Source organism: Mustela erminea, chromosome 5 (assembly GCF_009829155.1).
Source record: "Mustela erminea isolate mMusErm1 chromosome 5, mMusErm1.Pri, whole genome shotgun sequence".
Taxonomy (NCBI): domain Eukaryota; kingdom Metazoa; phylum Chordata; class Mammalia; order Carnivora; family Mustelidae; genus Mustela; species Mustela erminea.
This window is the reverse complement of record NC_045618.1, coordinates 87046583-87065618: the sequence shown is the minus strand read 5'-3', so window position 1 is coordinate 87065618 and position 19036 is coordinate 87046583. Positions and strand designations below refer to the sequence as shown.

At 35.5% G+C, this 19036-nt stretch overlaps 1 protein-coding gene across 3 annotated transcripts in view; it reads left to right on the top strand.

Moving 5' to 3' along the window:
• The window catches only part of SLC25A21 (solute carrier family 25 member 21), a 493157-nt gene that overhangs the window by 258820 nt on the left and 215301 nt on the right, over window positions 1–19036 (top strand). The window lies entirely within an intron of this gene.

Genomic DNA, 19036 nt, shown 5'->3' with positions numbered 1-19036 from the left:
AAATTTTTTTGTTGTAATGAAAACTTGTAAGATTTACTCTTTTGGCAACTTTAAATATGTAATACAGTATTACTGACTATAGTCACCATGCTGTATATTTCATCCCCGTGACATATTTATTTTATAATTGGAAGTTTGTACCTCTTGACTTCCATCACCCATTTCACCCATCCCACAATCCCCCTTCCCCTTGGCAATCACCATTCTGTTCTCTGTATCTGTGAATTTTGTTTTGTTTTATTTTTGTTTTAAAGATTTTATTTATTTATTTGACAAATAGAGATCACGAGTAGGCAGAGAGTCAGGCAGAGAGAGAGAGAGAGAGAAAGAGGGAGAAGCAGGCTTCCCGCTGAGCAGGGAGCCCAATGCGGGGCGATCCCAGGACACTGGGATCATGACCTGAGCCAGAGGCAGAGGCTTTAACCCATTGAACCACCCTAACACCCCTGTTTTGTTTTGTTTTGTTTTTTATATTTCACATGTAAGTGAGATAAAATTTGTCTTTCTCTGACTTATCTCACTTAGTGTAATACCTTCAAGGTCCATTCCTGTTATAACAGATGGGAAGATTTATCCCCCCCCTTTTTTTTTTATTACATAGTATCCCATTATATATAATATATAGTACAAATAGTATAGTAAAATATAGTATAGGTATATATATCACATACCACAAAGTATCCATTCATCTACTGATGAACACTTAGGATGTTTTCTTATCTTGATTATTATAGATAATGCTGCAATAAACATAAAAACATAATGAATTAGTGTTTTTATTTTCTTTGGTAAATACCTAGAAGTAGAATTACTGGATCATATGTAATTCTATTTTTAATTTTTTGAGGGACTTACATATTTTTTTCTGTACTGGATACACCAATTTATATTCCCACCAACAGTGCATGAGGACCCCTTTTACTCCACATCCCTGACAACACTTGTTATTTCTTTTTCTTTTAAGATGTTGTGTGTAAGTAATCTCCACACCCAGTGTGGGGCTCAAACCTACAACCCCAAGATCAAGAGCTGTATACTGTACTGACAGAGCCAGCCAGGTGTCCCAACACTTGTTATTTCTTGTCTTTGTGGTAATGTGGTTTTGATTTGCATTTCCCTAATAATTAGTGATGTTGAGCATCATTTCATGCACTTGTTGGCCATCTTTGTCTTCTTTGGAAAAATGTCTATTGAGGTTCTCTCCCTCCCCTTTAAAAAAAAAAATCAGAATGAATTTTTTTTTTTTTTGCAATTGATGAGTGTATGAGTTCTTCATATATTTTGGATATTAACCCATTATTAGATGTATGATTTACAGATACTTTTTTTCCGTTGAAAGGTTTACTTTTCATTTTGTTGATGGTCTCTTTCGCTGTGCAGAAACTTTTTAGTTTGAGGTAGTCCCCACTTAATTATTTTTGCTTTTGTTGTCTTTGCTTTTGGAGTCAGATCCAAAATCCCATTTCCAAGACCAGTGTCAGGGGGCTGATCATCTGTGTTTTCTTCTAGTAGGTTTTATGATTTCAGGTTTTACATTCAAGTTTTTAACCCATTTTGAGTTAATTTTTGTGTATAGTATAGGACAGTAGCCTTGTTTCAGTCTTTTGCATGTGATGATTCAGTTTTCCCAACACTGTTTATTGAAGAAACTAACCTTTTCCTATTGTATAGTAAATTAAATTTACTTTAAAGTAAATTTAACTTTACTATAAATTAATTGACCTTTACTTTACTATAAATTAACCATATATGCATGGATTTGCTTCTGGGCTCTCTCTTTTGTTTCATTGGACAATATGTCTATCTTTATGCCAGTACCATAATGTTGTAATTAGTATAACTATGAAACATATTTTGAAATCAGGTTGTGTGTTGCTTCCAGCTAAAGACTGCTGTGGCGATTCTGTGTCTTTTGTGGTTTTGTACAAATGTTAGGGTTGTTTGTTCTATTCCTGTGAAGAGTAACTTTGGAATTTTGATAGGGATTGCATTGAATCTGTGGATTATGTTGGGTAATATGGATATTTCAACATTATTAATTCTTCTCATCCATGGCATGGGATATCTTCCCATTTATTTGTGTCTTCAGTTTCTTTCATTATTGTCTCATAGTTTTCAGTGTACTGGTCTTTCATCTCCTTGGTTAAATTTATTCCCAAGTATTTTATTCTTTTTGATGTAATTGTAAAAAGGATTCTTTTTTTTTTTTAAGATTTTATTTATTTATTTGAGAGAGAGAGAGAGAGAGAGTGAGAGAGAACATGAGAGGGGAGAAGGTCAAAGAGAGTAGCAGACTCCCCATGGAGCTGGGAGCCTGAGGCGGGACTTGATCCTAGAACTCCGGGATCATGACCTGAGCCGAAGGCAATCGCCCAACCAACTGAGCCACCCAGGTGCTCCTGTAAATAGGATTCTTAATTTCTCTTTCTGACTGTTCACTATCAGTGTATAAAAATGTATAAAACTTATGTACCCTGAAACTTTACTGAATTTATTGGTTCTAATAGTTTTTTGGTAGAATCTTAAAGGTTTTTTATGTAAACAATTGTGTCATCTGCAAATAGGCCAACATTACCCTGATACAAAACCAGACAAATAATAAATAATAAAGGATAACTTTTATTTCTTTTTCTTGCCTAACTGCTTGGCTAGGATTTCCAATACCATGTTGAATAAAAATGGCAAGAGTGGGACTCCTTGTCTTGTTCCTGATCTTAGAAGAAAAGCTTTCAGTTTTTTGTTATAGCATATGATGTTAGCTGAAGGTTTGTCATACATGACCTTTATTATGTTGAGGTACGTTCCTCTACACCTACTTTTTTGATAGTTTTTATCACAAATGGTTGTTGAATTTTATTAAATGCATCTTCTGCATCTATTGCAATGATCGTATGACTAGTATCCTTCATTTTTGTTAATGTGGTATATCATGTTGATAGATTGGCAGATGTTGAATCATCCTGTATCCCTGGGATAAGTCCCACTTGATGACAGTTTATGGTCCTTTCAGTGTGTTGAATTCAGTTTGCTAATATTGTCTTGAAGAGTTTTGCATCTGTGTTCATCAGGGACACAGTCTGTGACTTTGTGTATTCATGCGTGTGTGTGTGTGTGTCTCTGTGTGTGTGTGTGTGTGTGTGTGTGTGTGTATGTATGGTGTCTTTTTCTGGTTTTGGTATCAGGGTAGTGCTGACCACGTAAAATGAATGTGGAAGCATTACCTCCTTTTCAGTTTTTTGGAAGAGAATGGGAAGGAAATGTTTGGTAGAATTCACCAGTGAAGCTGTTTGGACCTGGACTTTGATTTGTTGGGAGTTTTTAATTCTGATTAAATCTCCTTGTTAGTGACTAGTTTATTCAGATTTTCTATTTTTTTGTGATTTGGTCTTGGAAGACTATGTGTTTCTAGGAATTTATCCATTTCTTCTAGATTGTCCAATTTGTTGGCATGTAATTATTTATAATACTCTCTTAAAATGCTTTTTGTATTTCTGTGGTATAAATTGTAACTTGTTTTTCATTTCTGACTTTATTTTTTAAGCCCAATCTCTTTCTGTCTTGGTGAGTTTAGATAAACATTGCCAGTTTTGCATATCTTTTCAAAGAACCAACTTTCAGTTTCACAGATCTTTTCTGTTATCTTCTTAGTCTCTATTTCATTTATTTCTGCTCTGATCTTCATTATTTACTTCCTTCTACTAACTTTGGGATTTGTTCTTTTTTTTCCTGTGTTCTTTAGTTGTAAGTTAAATTGTTTATATTAGGGTTTTTTGTTCTTTGTTCTTTCTTTTTTGAGGTAGACCTATATCACTCTAAACTTCTTTCTTAGAATTACTTTTGTGGTGTTCCATAGATTGTAGTTTATTTGTCTCAAAGCATTTTTTTTCTTTTTTGATTTCTTCATTGACCCATTGGTTGTTCAGTAACATCATGTTTACTCTCCACATGTTTGTGATTTATTTTTTATTTGTTTGTTTTTGTCTTATAACTGATTTTTAGTTTCATACCATTGTGGTCAGAAAAAATATTTGATATCATTTCAGTATTCTTAAATTTATGAAGACTTTCTTTGTAGCCTAACATTTGATCTATCCTGGAAAATGCTTCATGTGCACTAGAAGAATGTGTATTCTGCTACTTTTGCATGAAATGTTCTGTACACATCTGTTAAGTCCAGCTGGTCTAATGGTCTTTAAAGCCAAGATTTCCATATTGATTTTCTGTCTGGATGATCTGTCTATTGGTATGAGAGGAATATTGAAATCCTACTATTGTGTTGCTGTCAATTTCTCCCCTTAGGTCTGCTAATATTTGGTAATATATATTTAGGTGCTTGTATGTTAGGTGCATCAGTATTTACAAATATTATATCTTCTTGTTGGATAGACCTTTTTTCATTATGTAATGCTCTTCTTTGTCTTTATTTATAATCTTTGTTTTAAAATCTATTTTGTCTGATGTATGTATGGACACACAAGCTTTGTTTGGGTTTCTGTTTACTTGTAATATCTTTTTCAATCTCTGCAATTTCAGTCTGTGTGCATATTTGCATCTAAAGTATCTTATAAGCAGCATATAACTAGGTTTCAATTTTTTTTAATCCATTCAGCCACACTTCTTTTGATTGAAGAATTTAGTTCATTTACATTTAAAGTAATCATTGATAGATATGGGCTTACTACTATTTTATTAATTGTTTTCTGGCTGTTTTATTGTTCCTCTCTGTTGCTTTCTTGTTCTCTTCCTCTTTTTCCTTCTTATTTGATGACTTTTTTTAGTGTTATCCATAGATTCCTTTCTTTTTATCTTTTGTATATCTACTAGAGGTCTTTGCTTTGTGGTTACCATGCAAATCACATATAATATCCTATATATTAACAGTCTATTTTAAGTGGATAGCTAGTTTAAGTTTGAACACTTTCTAAATTCTACATTTTAACCACCCACCTTCTGTGTTTTGTTTTTGATGTTACATTTTACATCTTTTTATTTTGTGTATCTCCCGCTGGCTTTCATGGGGCCATGGTAAGTGCAGGGCCAGGGCATACCTGCCCACTTTCACACAGAGGCAGAAAAGCACAGTGCCAGGACCCATGTGTACAGGGTCCACCTGTGCTATCAAGGTAGAGGAGGAGGGCAAAAATGATAACTACCAGCACCTCTGTTCCCCAGACAGAGTTCCAACAGGCCCTTGCCCCTCTAGCAGACCCTGTAATATTAGCAAATGAATCTTTCCCACATGTAATCTGGGCACTTTTCAAACTGCTGCCTTTGTGCTGGTCTCTTGGGTGAGTGAGTCCATCGGCAAGCCCTTTAAAGAAGTATCTCATCCCTAGAGTCCATTGGTTTTCAAAATCAGGTGTTTTGGGGGCTCATCTTTTTGTTGCAGGTCTCAGGGTTGGAGTACCTGATATGGGGCATGAACCCCTCATTTCTCAGGGAGAAACTCTGGATTTGTGAGATCTTTCCTAATTGTGGGTCACTGCCTCAGGGGTGATATTTTTGGCAAGACCACACACATCTCTGCTTCTCCAACCCATCTCTTTTACTGTTTGCTGTGAAGGAGCTGTTCACCTAGTCTTCTTCAGTGGGGATTGTTTCATATGTAGCTGTATATTCAGTATGTCTGTGGGAGGAGATGAGTTCAGGATCTTCTGTGCCACCATCCCGGATCACCCCTCTCCCATATTTAAAAAAAAATTATATAACATTCCTGCCATGTGTGTATGAACATAAAATTATAAATGGAGCTTGCTTTGTAATTCTAAATTTCCTATTGATATTAAAATTTAATTGATACCAAAAATTATTTTATCTAAATCAATAATTTTTATGGATTATCTCTGTAGTAAGATAGATATATTGCTTAAAGAACATTTGCCCGATCATAAATGGAACAAAAAAATGTGAAGTTTTTAAATTAACAGTATCTGGAAGAAATGTTAACTGGTTTACTTGCCCAATACAACAAAACTTCTAAACTTGCTTATTCAGCCACATTTTGTGTACTTGTATTTATTTGACTGATTTCCAGAGTTGAAATTAGCAATCAGAAAAGAAAAGTTTGCAGAACTGACAAAACAAAATATCTTCAGGACATCTATACAGAATAACAGCTTTTATGGTAGTGTAATTTTACTTACAGATAATGAAATTCATTGGCAAGATCTTTACTTTCATTCATCACTATTATTTGTCTGTCTTTAAGTGTATGATATAATATTTGGTCTGTGGTCTTTAGTAAGGAAACATCCTGATTGCAAATCGAGTATATACCTCTGATTCACTTAAAATTCCTACTATCTGTTCTTTGGCCTCCTGCATAATTACCAAAAATTCAGTACTTAGATATTTCAAGTCTTTGGAGATATATAGATATACATATCCATATATCTCTATATAGTTCTCCCATTGCATGTCAGGAATATCATGAAGGAATTTTAAAATTTCAGGAGATAGAGAAATTGCTTTGAACTTATGAAATGCCACTGTGAAATCCTGACCCTGTAGTGGTATATTATTTCAATGTCAGTTTGATATACCTCTTAGCAAGTATTAATACAAAAGTAAAATTTAGTTAGAATTAATTCAGTATTTCTAAAGATGGATGATAATTTTTATCCAAAAAAATGACTTCATAAATATGTTATGTTTAAACATGGATAAAGAAAGCTAAGGAAGATACAACCTAATAAGTAATTCACTAATTTTTAATAGGGAAGTAGCTGTTTAAATCTCACTCTGAAGCAGTTTAAAGTAAGATATTGTATCTGATGCTAAAGTGGATTTTGTAAAGAATTTTGGTTTAAGAATATTTAGAGAGGACTTTAACATCTGAGGTTTTACAGCTGATAAATTTATCTTCTTTTCTTTTTGAGATAAATATTTCTAGGAGTGATATGAAGAACATGAACTCTGTTTTGGTTTCGATGGTTGGACTCTACCTCTTTTTACCATTGTTTTCCCTCTGTTTTAGTTACTATCTAGATGTTCTGGCTGATCACATAAAACCTTTTTTCACAGAGGAGGGTAGTTAAAAAAAAGAGAAAGAGAAAGAAAAATTTATGTGTCTTACACTTAAAAGGATCTTTTGGCTTTTCCCTTTACAGCTTCTTTTTCTTCCCCACCATTTGGTGTTTCTTTCTTTCTTTCTTTCTTTCTTTTTGGGGGGAATGTTTTTCATTAGTTATTTTTAAAGGTAATAAAGATGTGTGACAAAGTTATAGCTTCTGCATTTTTTTCTATTTTTACAGCTATGTTAGTTTCTGGTCATTTACAATGAGAAAATATGAAATTTATTTATATTAAACTGAAGGTGATTTCTAAAAATGGCTCTAGATTTACACAATTATTGTGGACAGTATTTCCCTGCCCTTGGTGAAATCCCTTTAAAGGATTGGGCTTTCTCATCCTACAGTTCTGAAAACAATTCTGATTCAAGTCCAGCCAATTCCCTAGGTCCAGATCGGGAGTCTGTAGTAAATTTTGTTTTTCAGGAAGGATTTAAATCAACTTGAGGATGATAGCTTTTCAGTAAGTTATTTAGGAAACTGGGGATGTTTGAGAAATAGTTGCTTATCAGGTGGAGTTTGGCATTTTGAAGGAAAACCATGGCATCCCACAATCGTCCCTTGATCTCTATAAAGACATGTGATTCTGGGGTGGGTGACCCATGGGTCTGACTAAGTGTAGCAAGGCTGTTTGTGGACATCTGGAGCTCAAAGTATGTCTAACATCTGCTGTACTGATGTTAAGATTTTTTGCAACTTTTTTTAGCTCAATCTTTATAGTAAATCTTCTGCAATAAGAAAGCTGGCCTGAACTAAGGAACTTGTGGAGCTTCGCATTTTATTTCTTTTTCGAGAATGTACTTCTGCATGACAGTCACATAGTAGTCTTTGTCCCTTCCCCAAAGTCTAGTGCCTTAAACAAAGTAGATGTTCATACACACAAGTGATGCCAAACCACATGCCTCAGACCCTGAAAACACTTATAATCATGAAACGGCAGATAGTAATAGGATGATGATGCCAGTTTCAGTTTTTCAGTGAGAGCATTTAATTTGCTTTTAGTCAGGTTGTCACTGAAAATGAAATCTACATTTCCTGGAACTTTACCTTTATCTGTATTTTTAATTTTTTCTACTAATGATATAATACAAGGTACCTCTCGCCTTTTATATAATTAGCATTATGTTTTCTAGGGACTCAGTTTTCTTCTTTTCTTAATGATTTATTTATTCATTATTTATTCATTTGAGAGAGAGAGGGAGAGAGAGTGTGTGTGAGCAGGGGGAGGGGCAGAGAGAGAGGGAGGAAGAAAGACATTCTCCAGTAGACTCCCCACTGAACACAGAGCCTGACCCAGGGCTTGACCTTACAGCCCTGAGATCATGACCTGAGCTGAAATAAAGAGTCAGAAGTTTAGCCAACTGAGCCACCTGGGCTCACCCCCATTTTCTTCCTTATAAATAATATATAACTAAATAATATTTAACTAACGTTTGACTAGGAACTGTACATAATGCCATTAGTTTTCCTCTGTATTTTCCATCTTATTTGTATGGCTTTGAATCCAAGAAGTAAAGCATCTTTCAGTGCTTTATTGCTTCATTTGTTTATTTACTCTTCAACATTATTAAATTGCCTCCTATGCACTATGCATTATGATAGATGCCAAGGAGAGAGGTATGAACAGTGAATGGATTATTTTTTGAGGAGCTTACATTTTGGTGGGAAAAATATATATATGTGCAAAATTATTTTACAAAACAAGATATAAACAAGAAACTGTGGAAAAGAGGCTCTTCTCTGTTTAGAGATGCCCGGGGACATTCAAAAGACATATAAGGAAAGCAGGGCATCTCGACCCCTGGTGTCCAGAAGGCTAGGGTCAAACAGGTTGTGCAGTTACTTTTCCAGGGTCAGAAAATAGGAAGTACACCAAGGAAAGAGAATTGAAGATTGGAAGTGAAGTTCTGGACAAAAAGAAAGCGTTTAGATGAATTTTTCTCTTCTGGGTAGTGGGCAACCAGTTGAAGCAGTGGACCATCAATATCAGATATGCCTGAAGAGTGAAGAGAAACGTGAGGCAGAAAGAGCCGTGGTAGAAAATACTGTTAAAGTCCAGCCAGGAAACAGGGAAGGCCTGACAATTGATAAAAACACTAAAAATAGAGAAGGGATGAGATTTAAGAGAAATCAAGGAGGAACCCCAAGATTTAGAGACTGCTTGGAAGTGAGGGCTTCTAGGCTAAAGATGAGGCTTCTGATCTATGTTATTGCATGCAGGATGGATGGCGGGAGCCAGAGGAGGAGCCAGTTAGTGGTGGGGTTGGGAAGAGAGATGAGAGATTCTGTTCTGGTCAGCTTGAGATTTAGGTGCCCAAGAACTATTCAGGTGGAACTGCCCAGGAGGTAATTTACAAGCCGACTCTCAGCCATTGAGAGATCAAATCTAGGTATAATAGATCTGGAAGTCAGGAGTTCAGAGGTAGTAATTATAAGGTGATGACCTTAATTTTGTCAGAGTCTGTGCCCATCCTTTCAAAATTAACTGAACTTTAAATTTATATCACTTAAACCAAACTCACAGTTTAAGCCATTATAGCCTACGTTTAGATAGCACCTCTTTATGTGTTTTAGTGGACCCCACCAACATATTCACATCATCCACAGTTGTTAAATGGTGTATTTAAATGGAGCCTCAATCAAAACTATGTTGGAAATACATTGTGTTTTGTTTGTTTTGTGCTAGGACAGTGTGAGGAACTTTGAACTGTACATGTGCAAGAAAGAATGAGGAATTCTTATATTTATTCTCCCTGATGGTGGGGTTTAAAATACATTAATTTATGAGAGGACAAAGGATAAACATCTTGAATGAGAAGTGATTTCATGAGACAACATCTGAGCTCTTTTTCATGTCATTTTATGATCCCCAGGATGCTATTAGCATTGTCAGAGGCCACTTGTATTGACAGTAGTCCAGAATTTAAATCTGTGTTCTTTTCTTGGTAAAATTTTCTCATACTGCTGAGAATCAGGAAATGCTTTCATCAATTGTTTTAAATCTGAAAACCACCTTTTATTTTTTTTTTTTGTTTTCTCAAATCTTACTAAAGTTTTTAACATTTCTTTTTTTATTTCCATAGTCTTTCCACAGATATCCTTATAAATCCACTTCTTATCCAAGAAAGGTTTTAGATATACAGGCAGTAGTGTCTTCTGAGTATGTGACTCTCAACTTGAGTCTGACAAATTATTTAGAGATGCTGATTAGGTTACACAGGGGCCATGACCTTCAGGGGTTTTGCTGATTTGTCTGATGGTTACCAGTCATTTTTCAAGGTCAACAGGCATGGGGCAGTGCTAAGAGAAGCCATCATATAATGTATAACTTGGTTTGAGATAGAATGTTGACCTCTTGTCATTAAAAGGGATAAGGGGCAGATCACAGCCAAGGCTGCCTCCTTAAAGTGTGATGATACTTCTAGGATGTCACAGCAGGAATCTCAATAGCTGTTCAATTAAAGTCAGATGTTTCACAGAAGAAGGGACATGGTATGCATTACAATAAGCTGAAGGACATGATCCTTTCACTTTGGAGAGATAGTCTTACTCAGATGGCCATGTGGTTCTTAATTAGAAGAGCTTGTTCTCTGACAAGTTGAACCATATTATTTTCTAGTTCCATAAGAAAATGTTCATGGTGGATTTTGCATGATATATCTTATCTTTGGGTTATAGAATTGTCTCTAGCATCTTATCATCCAACTGTCTCCACCCCTTCTTCTGTACTTCTGCTGTAATTAAGTTTTGAGAGAGAAGAGAGTGTGGGAGTTTGCCCTCGTTAAAGACAGGTTAATTCTAGACATGGCTTTACATGTTGACATTTCCCAGTTAGCTCACAGCTCATAGTAGAATTCTGTTGAAACTGTGCCATGATATACTGCCAGCAAGTGGGAGTGGTGAAAAATACTAGGAAGGCTAGTGACGGCTAAAATAACACAAAATAGTACTGCTGTCATCACCTGTTTCGGCAACACAGACCTTACCAACAGTGCAGCAAGGAGACCCTTAACATATTGGATAGTATATTGAGGAATAGTTAGCTTGCATCATTGTGATCATTTCTAGAGTGAAAAAATAGTAAGTTTTTTTTAAAAAGAGAACATAAATCATCTTCTTACATTAAACAAGCTGGCCACTGGATGGTTTCCCTACCCCCTTTATTTATTTTGTTTAAAATGTTTTGTCTCTATTATTCCTTTCAGTTTGAAATCAACTTTCAGTTTCTTTCCTTCGGGGAGAAGACAATCATTTAGTCCTTTAAAGTACTTGCTTTGTGTAATAGCCAAATTTTAGGGAAATATAAATGAAAACCACTTGCTGTGATTAAATTTGAAACTAACAAATACTTCCATGCATGCTACATAGCCATTTTTTTTTCCTGACATGATTATTTGGTGCAAGATACCCTATTTGTAAAATGTTTGCGTTTGGCTCATCATAAAAGGTGTTTTCTTTTTTTTTTTTCCTCTGAAAAATACCAATTAGCCCTGATTATGTGTTGTCACTCACTTTATGTTCTTTTTCCAATGCAAAGAAAAAATAAACAAAACACAGAAGTTGGTCTTAAATATCAAAGATCAAACAAGAAGAAGAAAAAAATCCATTACCCTATGGACTCTTGGAAATTAAAATATAAAAGTCTCCTGAAATAGCACTGCTTAATGTAATGAGGCCGTGAAGCCCAGGCAGAGCCTGTTTATATCAATCATCCTTTTCTGTAGCTTCCATCAGTAATCAACTGCTGCATGTCAGCTCCAAGAGCTTACCTTACCAGTGTTTTCTGTCACTGGGTAGTGCTGGAAAATGTTTTCACAAGCCTCCAATATACCAGATGGAGACGATACTGTCTCCTAAACACTGACAAATCATTTATTAATTTTCGTCATGGTGATTAAAACCAGTCAAGTAGAAGGGAATCTGGAAGCAAATTAAACACGTATTTATTCTAAGCTGGAAGTTTTCCTTAAAGTCTTTCTGATTTTCAGAAAGTTTACATTCATTTGTTCTTGTTCACCTTCTGCCAGTGTCAAGGTATTTAGCATTTAGCTTTTAGGTAGAAGATCTGCCTTGGAAAGGTTGCTTATTAAAGGAAATCTTTACATAATTACAACCGTCCCATATTACTGTGACTTCTTATTATGTGACTTAGCAGGATTTTGCATAATCATATATCGTAAAAGCCTAATATTTCTTGGAGTCTGTTGGTCCTTCTTAGAATACCCCTCAAGCTTTCCTTTATTGTGATAATTCATAATATTCTCACCTATCTGATTCTGAATTTCCATGTTCATCAAAGACATACCCATGTGGTGTTTTCCGTTCATGTTTAAATACTGAGCTTAGTATATAAGATCATTAATACTTAATATGTGCTGTTAAGCACTCTGATGTCTTAACCCCTATTTTTCTACCATTAATAATGGAAAGGATTATAAACATCTACTCAGACAACTCATTCTTATCATTCATAAGTCAGTTCAGACATCACTACTTCTGCCTCTACTGTGAGGGGTTTATTCTTCCCAAGATATGCTTTGGATGTTAACTATCAAAAAAATATAGAGGCTTATACAGCACTTTTGTGTTAGGAATTTCTCTTTCTTTTTGTATCATTTTCTGGTCCTTAAACCCACATTATATAAGTCAAATGTTTTTTGCAATGGAAAAGGAAAAAAGTAACTTAAGATAGCAAAAACGTTGTTTCATAATTACTTAAAATTACATTATTACTTAAAGTTACATCATCATTATTATCTCTCAGTAGAATGAATGGGTTTTCTCACCCAGTGGCTGGGTTTATGCTTTCACCAAAGATGCTATATGACAGCATAGATTTTTTTTTTTAAATAATTCTTGTTCTGAAAGTCCGTATGGTCTAGTGTGAGTGGAAAAGAATGAGGAGGTAGATTGGTGAATAAAACGTTAGAATTCACTGTGATACATTACATGAAAACTAACCTGTGCACCCAGCTTGACTAGGATAGTCCAAGGGGGATTCCTGCCTGAGGAGAGGATTGAGCTAATAATTTAAGTATTAACTTTAGCTAAGCAGAGGCTTAAAATCTTTGCAACTTAACATATAGGCAAGCTTTCACCCACAAAAAAAGAATTTTATGCACTAAACATTAATCTGCATTCATAAGTTAATTTTAAAATAATCTATATATTTATCTTAAATTTACACTATATAAATTCAAATTGAACCTAGAAATGGGCATTTTTGAATGCCTTTTTAATGAGACTATATATTCATTCAGTAATGCTTTCAGTCGGATTCTAGGGCCTTAACTGCCATAATCCACGAGGATTTGATTAGTGCCTGCTGCTTATATGGTGATACCAAGTGCAACAGAATGTGGGGAAGAGCTTGGATTCAAGTTAGATGAACTTGAGCCTGGCCAGGCTCTGCCACTTACCAGCTGTGGCCTCTGGCATGGTTTCTGATATATTCCGATCCCTTGTTCAGCCTTGAGGTTGTGAGGAGCAAATATATGTAGACTGCTTAACATGGTTACTGGCATATAGTATTTGTGCAATAAATGTTAATTATTTGTTGAATGATTGAAGAAGTGAGTGAACAGTACTGTTATAAATCCTCAGCAGAGTTAGTGAAATAGGTCTAATCCTTTCTACAAATTGGTTATTGTGATAAAAACTGAGCTTTCTAGGCAATGGATAAGTAGTTTGTTAGCTTTTAATTCCCTGGATATATTTTGGATTTAAGGTGGAAATTTATAATTATAAGTAATGTACTATACCAGACAAGAGATTTAAAATCATAAAAAGCCACAATAATCACTCAGTACAGAAGTACTCAATAAGATATATATATATGTATATCTATTTATCTATCTATCTACAGTGATTATTTAGGATAAGATTCCTCAGGATAGCAAAGTGGCTAAGAGCATAATCTAATTGGGGTTTATTTTGTGGTTTTTTTTTTTTTCCACTACTGTATAACAACTCATCTCAATAAACTTTTTCATCACCTCTCACGATTCTGTGGGTTGCTTGGACTCACTTGGGCAGTTCTTCCACTGGGTTTGATTGGAGTCTTTCCGGCAGTCACAGTCTGATGGTGGCGGGCTGCCATGGCGGAGAGGACTCCCTCACGTGGCTAGCTATTGGTACAGGCTCTTGGCAGAGACTAGAGGGCCTCAGTTCTCCTTCAAGTGCCTCTCCAGGTGGCTTAGCCTTTTAGCACATGGCAGCTGGATCCCAAAAATAGCAAACACTAGTGGGGAAGTGACTTCTCAAGCCTCTGCTTACATAACACATATTAATATCTCATCATCCAAAATAAGTCATGTGGCCAAGCTTAGAGTCAATGTAAAAGGGCATTCCACTGGGGAAAGAAATAGTGGGAGGTGTGGTTTATTGGTAACCACCAAAGTAACAGTCTGCAACAGGACTGCAGTGCGGTAAGTTGGATCCCAACTCTGCTCCTTCTTTAATAATTGTGGGAGCTTGGGCAACTGATTTCTCCTCCCTGTGTCTCAGTCTTCTCATTAATAAAGTAGGGAAAATGTGACTATTGTGAATATGATCATTGACAAGGAATTGATGAATTAATACACATAAAATGTGCAACAGTTTCCAATATAGAAGAGCAGTTAATAAAGTAAGCCAGTTTTAACAGTAGTGGTGATGATAGTTATAGTTAAGAGTAATAGTGGAATTATTATTAGTAAAAGTAATAAGAGCAGTAATAGGGAAAATATCATCTTAGGAATAGAGTTTCATGACAGCTGCTAACTTAGTTTTACTAGAGCTTTTAAAATCTCTAGTATAGTATAGGATATTGATATTTAGAAAGCTAACAGGTTGAGTTTGGTTTCCCCTTGATCATATTGAAAACTAATAATATTTTCCTCACAGTTCTGGGAGTAGAAAACACACACTGAAAGATAGGTATGATTCATTTAGAAAAGCAAATCAGAATTTACAAAATACAATAAAAGGATCTTTGATTTAAGGATCTTTGATTTAATTTAAAGAGCTCTTTCCAGTTCAGAGTTTTACAGATCATTAACTATTTGACAGGGCTGTTCAGTAAAAGAAATTACTGTAATTCCAAAATAAGCCACTAATGAGTTTTTAACAGTTCCAGGATACTTCTAGGAGAGTACCATAAAAAGAGGCTAAGAAATAATATTTTTAGAGCTACCTTCTGGGATCAAAAATATCTACTCAGTTCCTCCCAGCTAATAATCTCCGATTATTTCTCAATTCCCAGTCGGCTTCTAAATATCTTTAATCCCTCTCTCTCTATCACCAGTACCAATTCCCAGTTTCATGCTCTAATCCATTCTCATCCACGTTACTGTAAGAGTCTTCTAACTGGGCTCATGAATTCAGTCTTTCCGCATTGCAATTCTGCCGCCATATTCTCTCTCTGAAAACATAGATGAGATCCTTTTACTACCCCCACCATATCTCTTCTCCCAACACTTTGAAACCTTCTTTTTCATAACTGTAAAGTCAGCAGGAAACTGAAAACGCTATTTCGATACTTGGTAAATGCTTAATAAGGGGCTGTTAAATGAAAGAATGACCCCAAACAAGATCTATCATAATTTATAGGGAAGTATCTATTGGGCTCTGGAAAGAAGGACCCTGTGGTCTCTAGACTTATACTTGGATTGCCTGCTGTTTTTTTGATGATTTAAAGTGCGGTAAGTAATATATCAGTTAATCTATTAGCTGTGCTTCCTCAAATAAGAGCATTTGACAATCTGATACACCTCAAGAATTGAGACTAGTGCTTGCATACCTTTACCTGCATGATCTCAAGTTCTGGATCACAAGTAGGAGCAATGGCATCCTCCATGAAGGCTCTGATTTGCATATTAAAAACTGTTGATAAAGCAGACTGTGGTTTCCTGGAATGGGGTGTCATCATCCTTTATATCTAGCTAAGAGAGTTTGAATTATGCTTCCACTTTTAAAAAAATCAGTATATTCCCTCATTTTGTGATGTGATTGTTAGTAATTTACTTCATGGCTTGCCAGATATAGTAAGGAGAGAGAAACACTTATGGGTTTGTTTGTTTTTTTCTTTTTGACGACTGTGTTCTTATTAACTTCTAAAACGTGATTAACGAGTGCAGTCTCTTACCAACAGTTTTTCTTGTTTGCATTAGAGTTCACTCTATTGTATCTGAAATTGTGCCCTGAATGAAAAAATGTAAAAATGTAAAATAACATTTTTCATGTGTCAGTGTGTCCTAAAAATGGGGCTGGGTTGGGGGAGATTAGCAAATACTGTGGGGGGCTGAGACTGTGAGCTTGGGTTTTTTTATTTAAAAGATAACATGTGCAGATTAATATGGTTTGCTACAATATGTAGGAATGAATATAAAACTGACTTAAAAGCAGAAGAATCCTGTCAGGGTATTGGTATTCTTTGGAGTTTTGTCCTAGTCCCTCTTCTCACTTTAAGATTCACCCTGGATGGTGCCATCCCCTCCCATGGCTTCAGGGACAGTCCACATGTGTGTAGCTCGCAAATGTGTATCATCCCCCTTGGATGCCTAGCAGGCCTCTCACTTTCTCACATTCACTGTGTCTTTAACTGGACTGTTCAAGTCCTCAGGCCTGTTCTTCAGTGCATCGTACCACCACCCATCATGCTCAGGTCTCATATATCTCTCCCTCTCCCATGTTAGGAATAACATGCAAGCTATCCTTTTCCTAACATGCAAGCTATCCTTTTCTTCACTTTCTAAATATCCCTCAGGTTCCTCTATTTCCATCTTTTGGGATCATAGCGTCTGTTGCCTGGATGATCCAGCAGCCTTTTCCGTGGTGCCCCTGCCTCTATGCAAACCATCATCCTAACCCTAATCCATCCTTTTCATGTAGCCTGATGCCAAAAAGCAAATAAATTGATGACGTTACTTACTCCCCCTCTTAGATCTTTTCATTGGCGTCTCATGTTCCTTGGGATAAATCTAATGCTCCTCCAGTGTCTAGCTGTATCCTATGGAACTCTGCATCTCTGTCTCACAGGATCCCCACTCCATGCTCTATCCTGCACTAGCCAGAACGGTATCTGCTATCCACATGTGGCTATTTGGATTCAATTTAATTTAAAGTAAATAAAAACAAAATAATCATTTTTTCAGTCATAGTAGCCACATTTCATGTGCTCAGTAGCACATGAGGCTAGTGGCTACCATACTGGATAGCACAAATTATAGGGTATTTCCATAATTGCAGAAAGTTTTATTCGATAGCACTGTGCTGAAAGCCTTTCATTTCCTGCAACTTTGCCTTCTCTCATGTATAGTCTTTTTTATTCTTTGCCTGAAATGCCTTCTAATGCTTTGCTCTCATCAATGCCAGTGTTTTCCCACTATCATTTTTTAATAGACTTTATTTTTTAGAGTATAAAGGAGGAAAAGGTACAGAATTCCTCTATACCTTTCACCCCTACACACACACCACGCACACACACAGCACCTCCCATTATCAACATATCCCACCGAAGCAGTGCATTTGTTACAACTGATGAACCTACCTTGATGCATCATTATCACCCAAAGTCCGTAGTTTTATATTAGGGTTCAGTCTTGATGAGATACATTCTTTGAGTTATAACAGGCGTATGGTGACATGTATCCATCATTATAGTATCACAAGAAATACTTTCACTGCCCTAAAAGTTCTCTATGCACCCACCATCATTTTTTAAAAATTTATTTGAGAAAGAGACAGAGAGAGGGAGAGAGCATAAGCAGGAGAGTCACAGGGAGAGAGAAACTCAAGAAGATTCCATACTGAGTGCGGAGCCCGACACGGGCTCGACCTCACGACCCTGAGATCATAACCTGAGCCAAAATCCAGAGTCGATGTTTAACTGACTGGGCCACCCAGACAACCCCCATCATTTTTTACATATCATTCTACTTCCCTAAAATTCACTCTCCCAACCATATCTTGTCTATCCTTCAATAACAAATCAAATCCAAATTAGGCTGCAAAGCTTTCTCATATCTCTGTACTCTGAAGTTGAATATAAAGTAACCAATACTTTTTAAAATGAAGAATAAATTGAAATTTATTCACTCAGTTGAATATTGCCCTTTTAACTAGTAGCTTATTTCAGGACTGCCTTAATTGAAATATTTTATGGATACCCACTTTTGGAATTCTCTTCAGAAATAATTTGTCTTATATAAAATGATTTATTTAATTTCATGTGGCCACATTGCTTTTGGTATCAGCCTCTGCATTCACCATTCTTAGCTCCACCTGGTACTCAGTTCTTTCCAGAAACTGAATCTGTCTTCAAAATTATAACTTCTGATCTTTAAAAATTATACACCAAAGGTACAAGGGAATCTCATACAGTTCAAAAATGCTTTAAACCATGGCAGTACCTTTTTAGCATTTCTAGACAGTGAAGGCAACAATTTTGAAAAGGATAACATTCATTTGTGTTTGTTAATTCTGACATGTTTGTTCAAAACAAATCAAAAACCTTTAGTCTACTGTATCATTCCTTCTCAAATGTTTGTTAATCTGATGATTATATGATACATTGCTTGCATTGTAAAGTTGAACCTATTTTCAAATTTTAATTAATTTTTTTCAAATGTCTTTACTTGGTAGCTTAGTGTAAGTATGAATTATAAACTGCCTTAAAAAGAAATACACACCTTTTCCCAATCAAAGGCTAATAAATCTTCATGAAAATCTTGATAATAGCATACTTAATGTTTAAGAAATCTGGAATAAAGAGTAAGTTAAGGAAAGTGAGCATAGATTTTTAAATTCAATGAATTTTTTCTGGTGGGATAATGTTAGCATTTTATTTTAAAATTTCTTTTAGCTATTATATTTCTTTTTTTAAATTTTTTATTATGTTCAGTGCTATATGTTGACTAACATTTTTTTGTTTTATTTTACCTCCAAGTACATAATAAATACTCATTGAAGGTAGATTTTTTTTAATT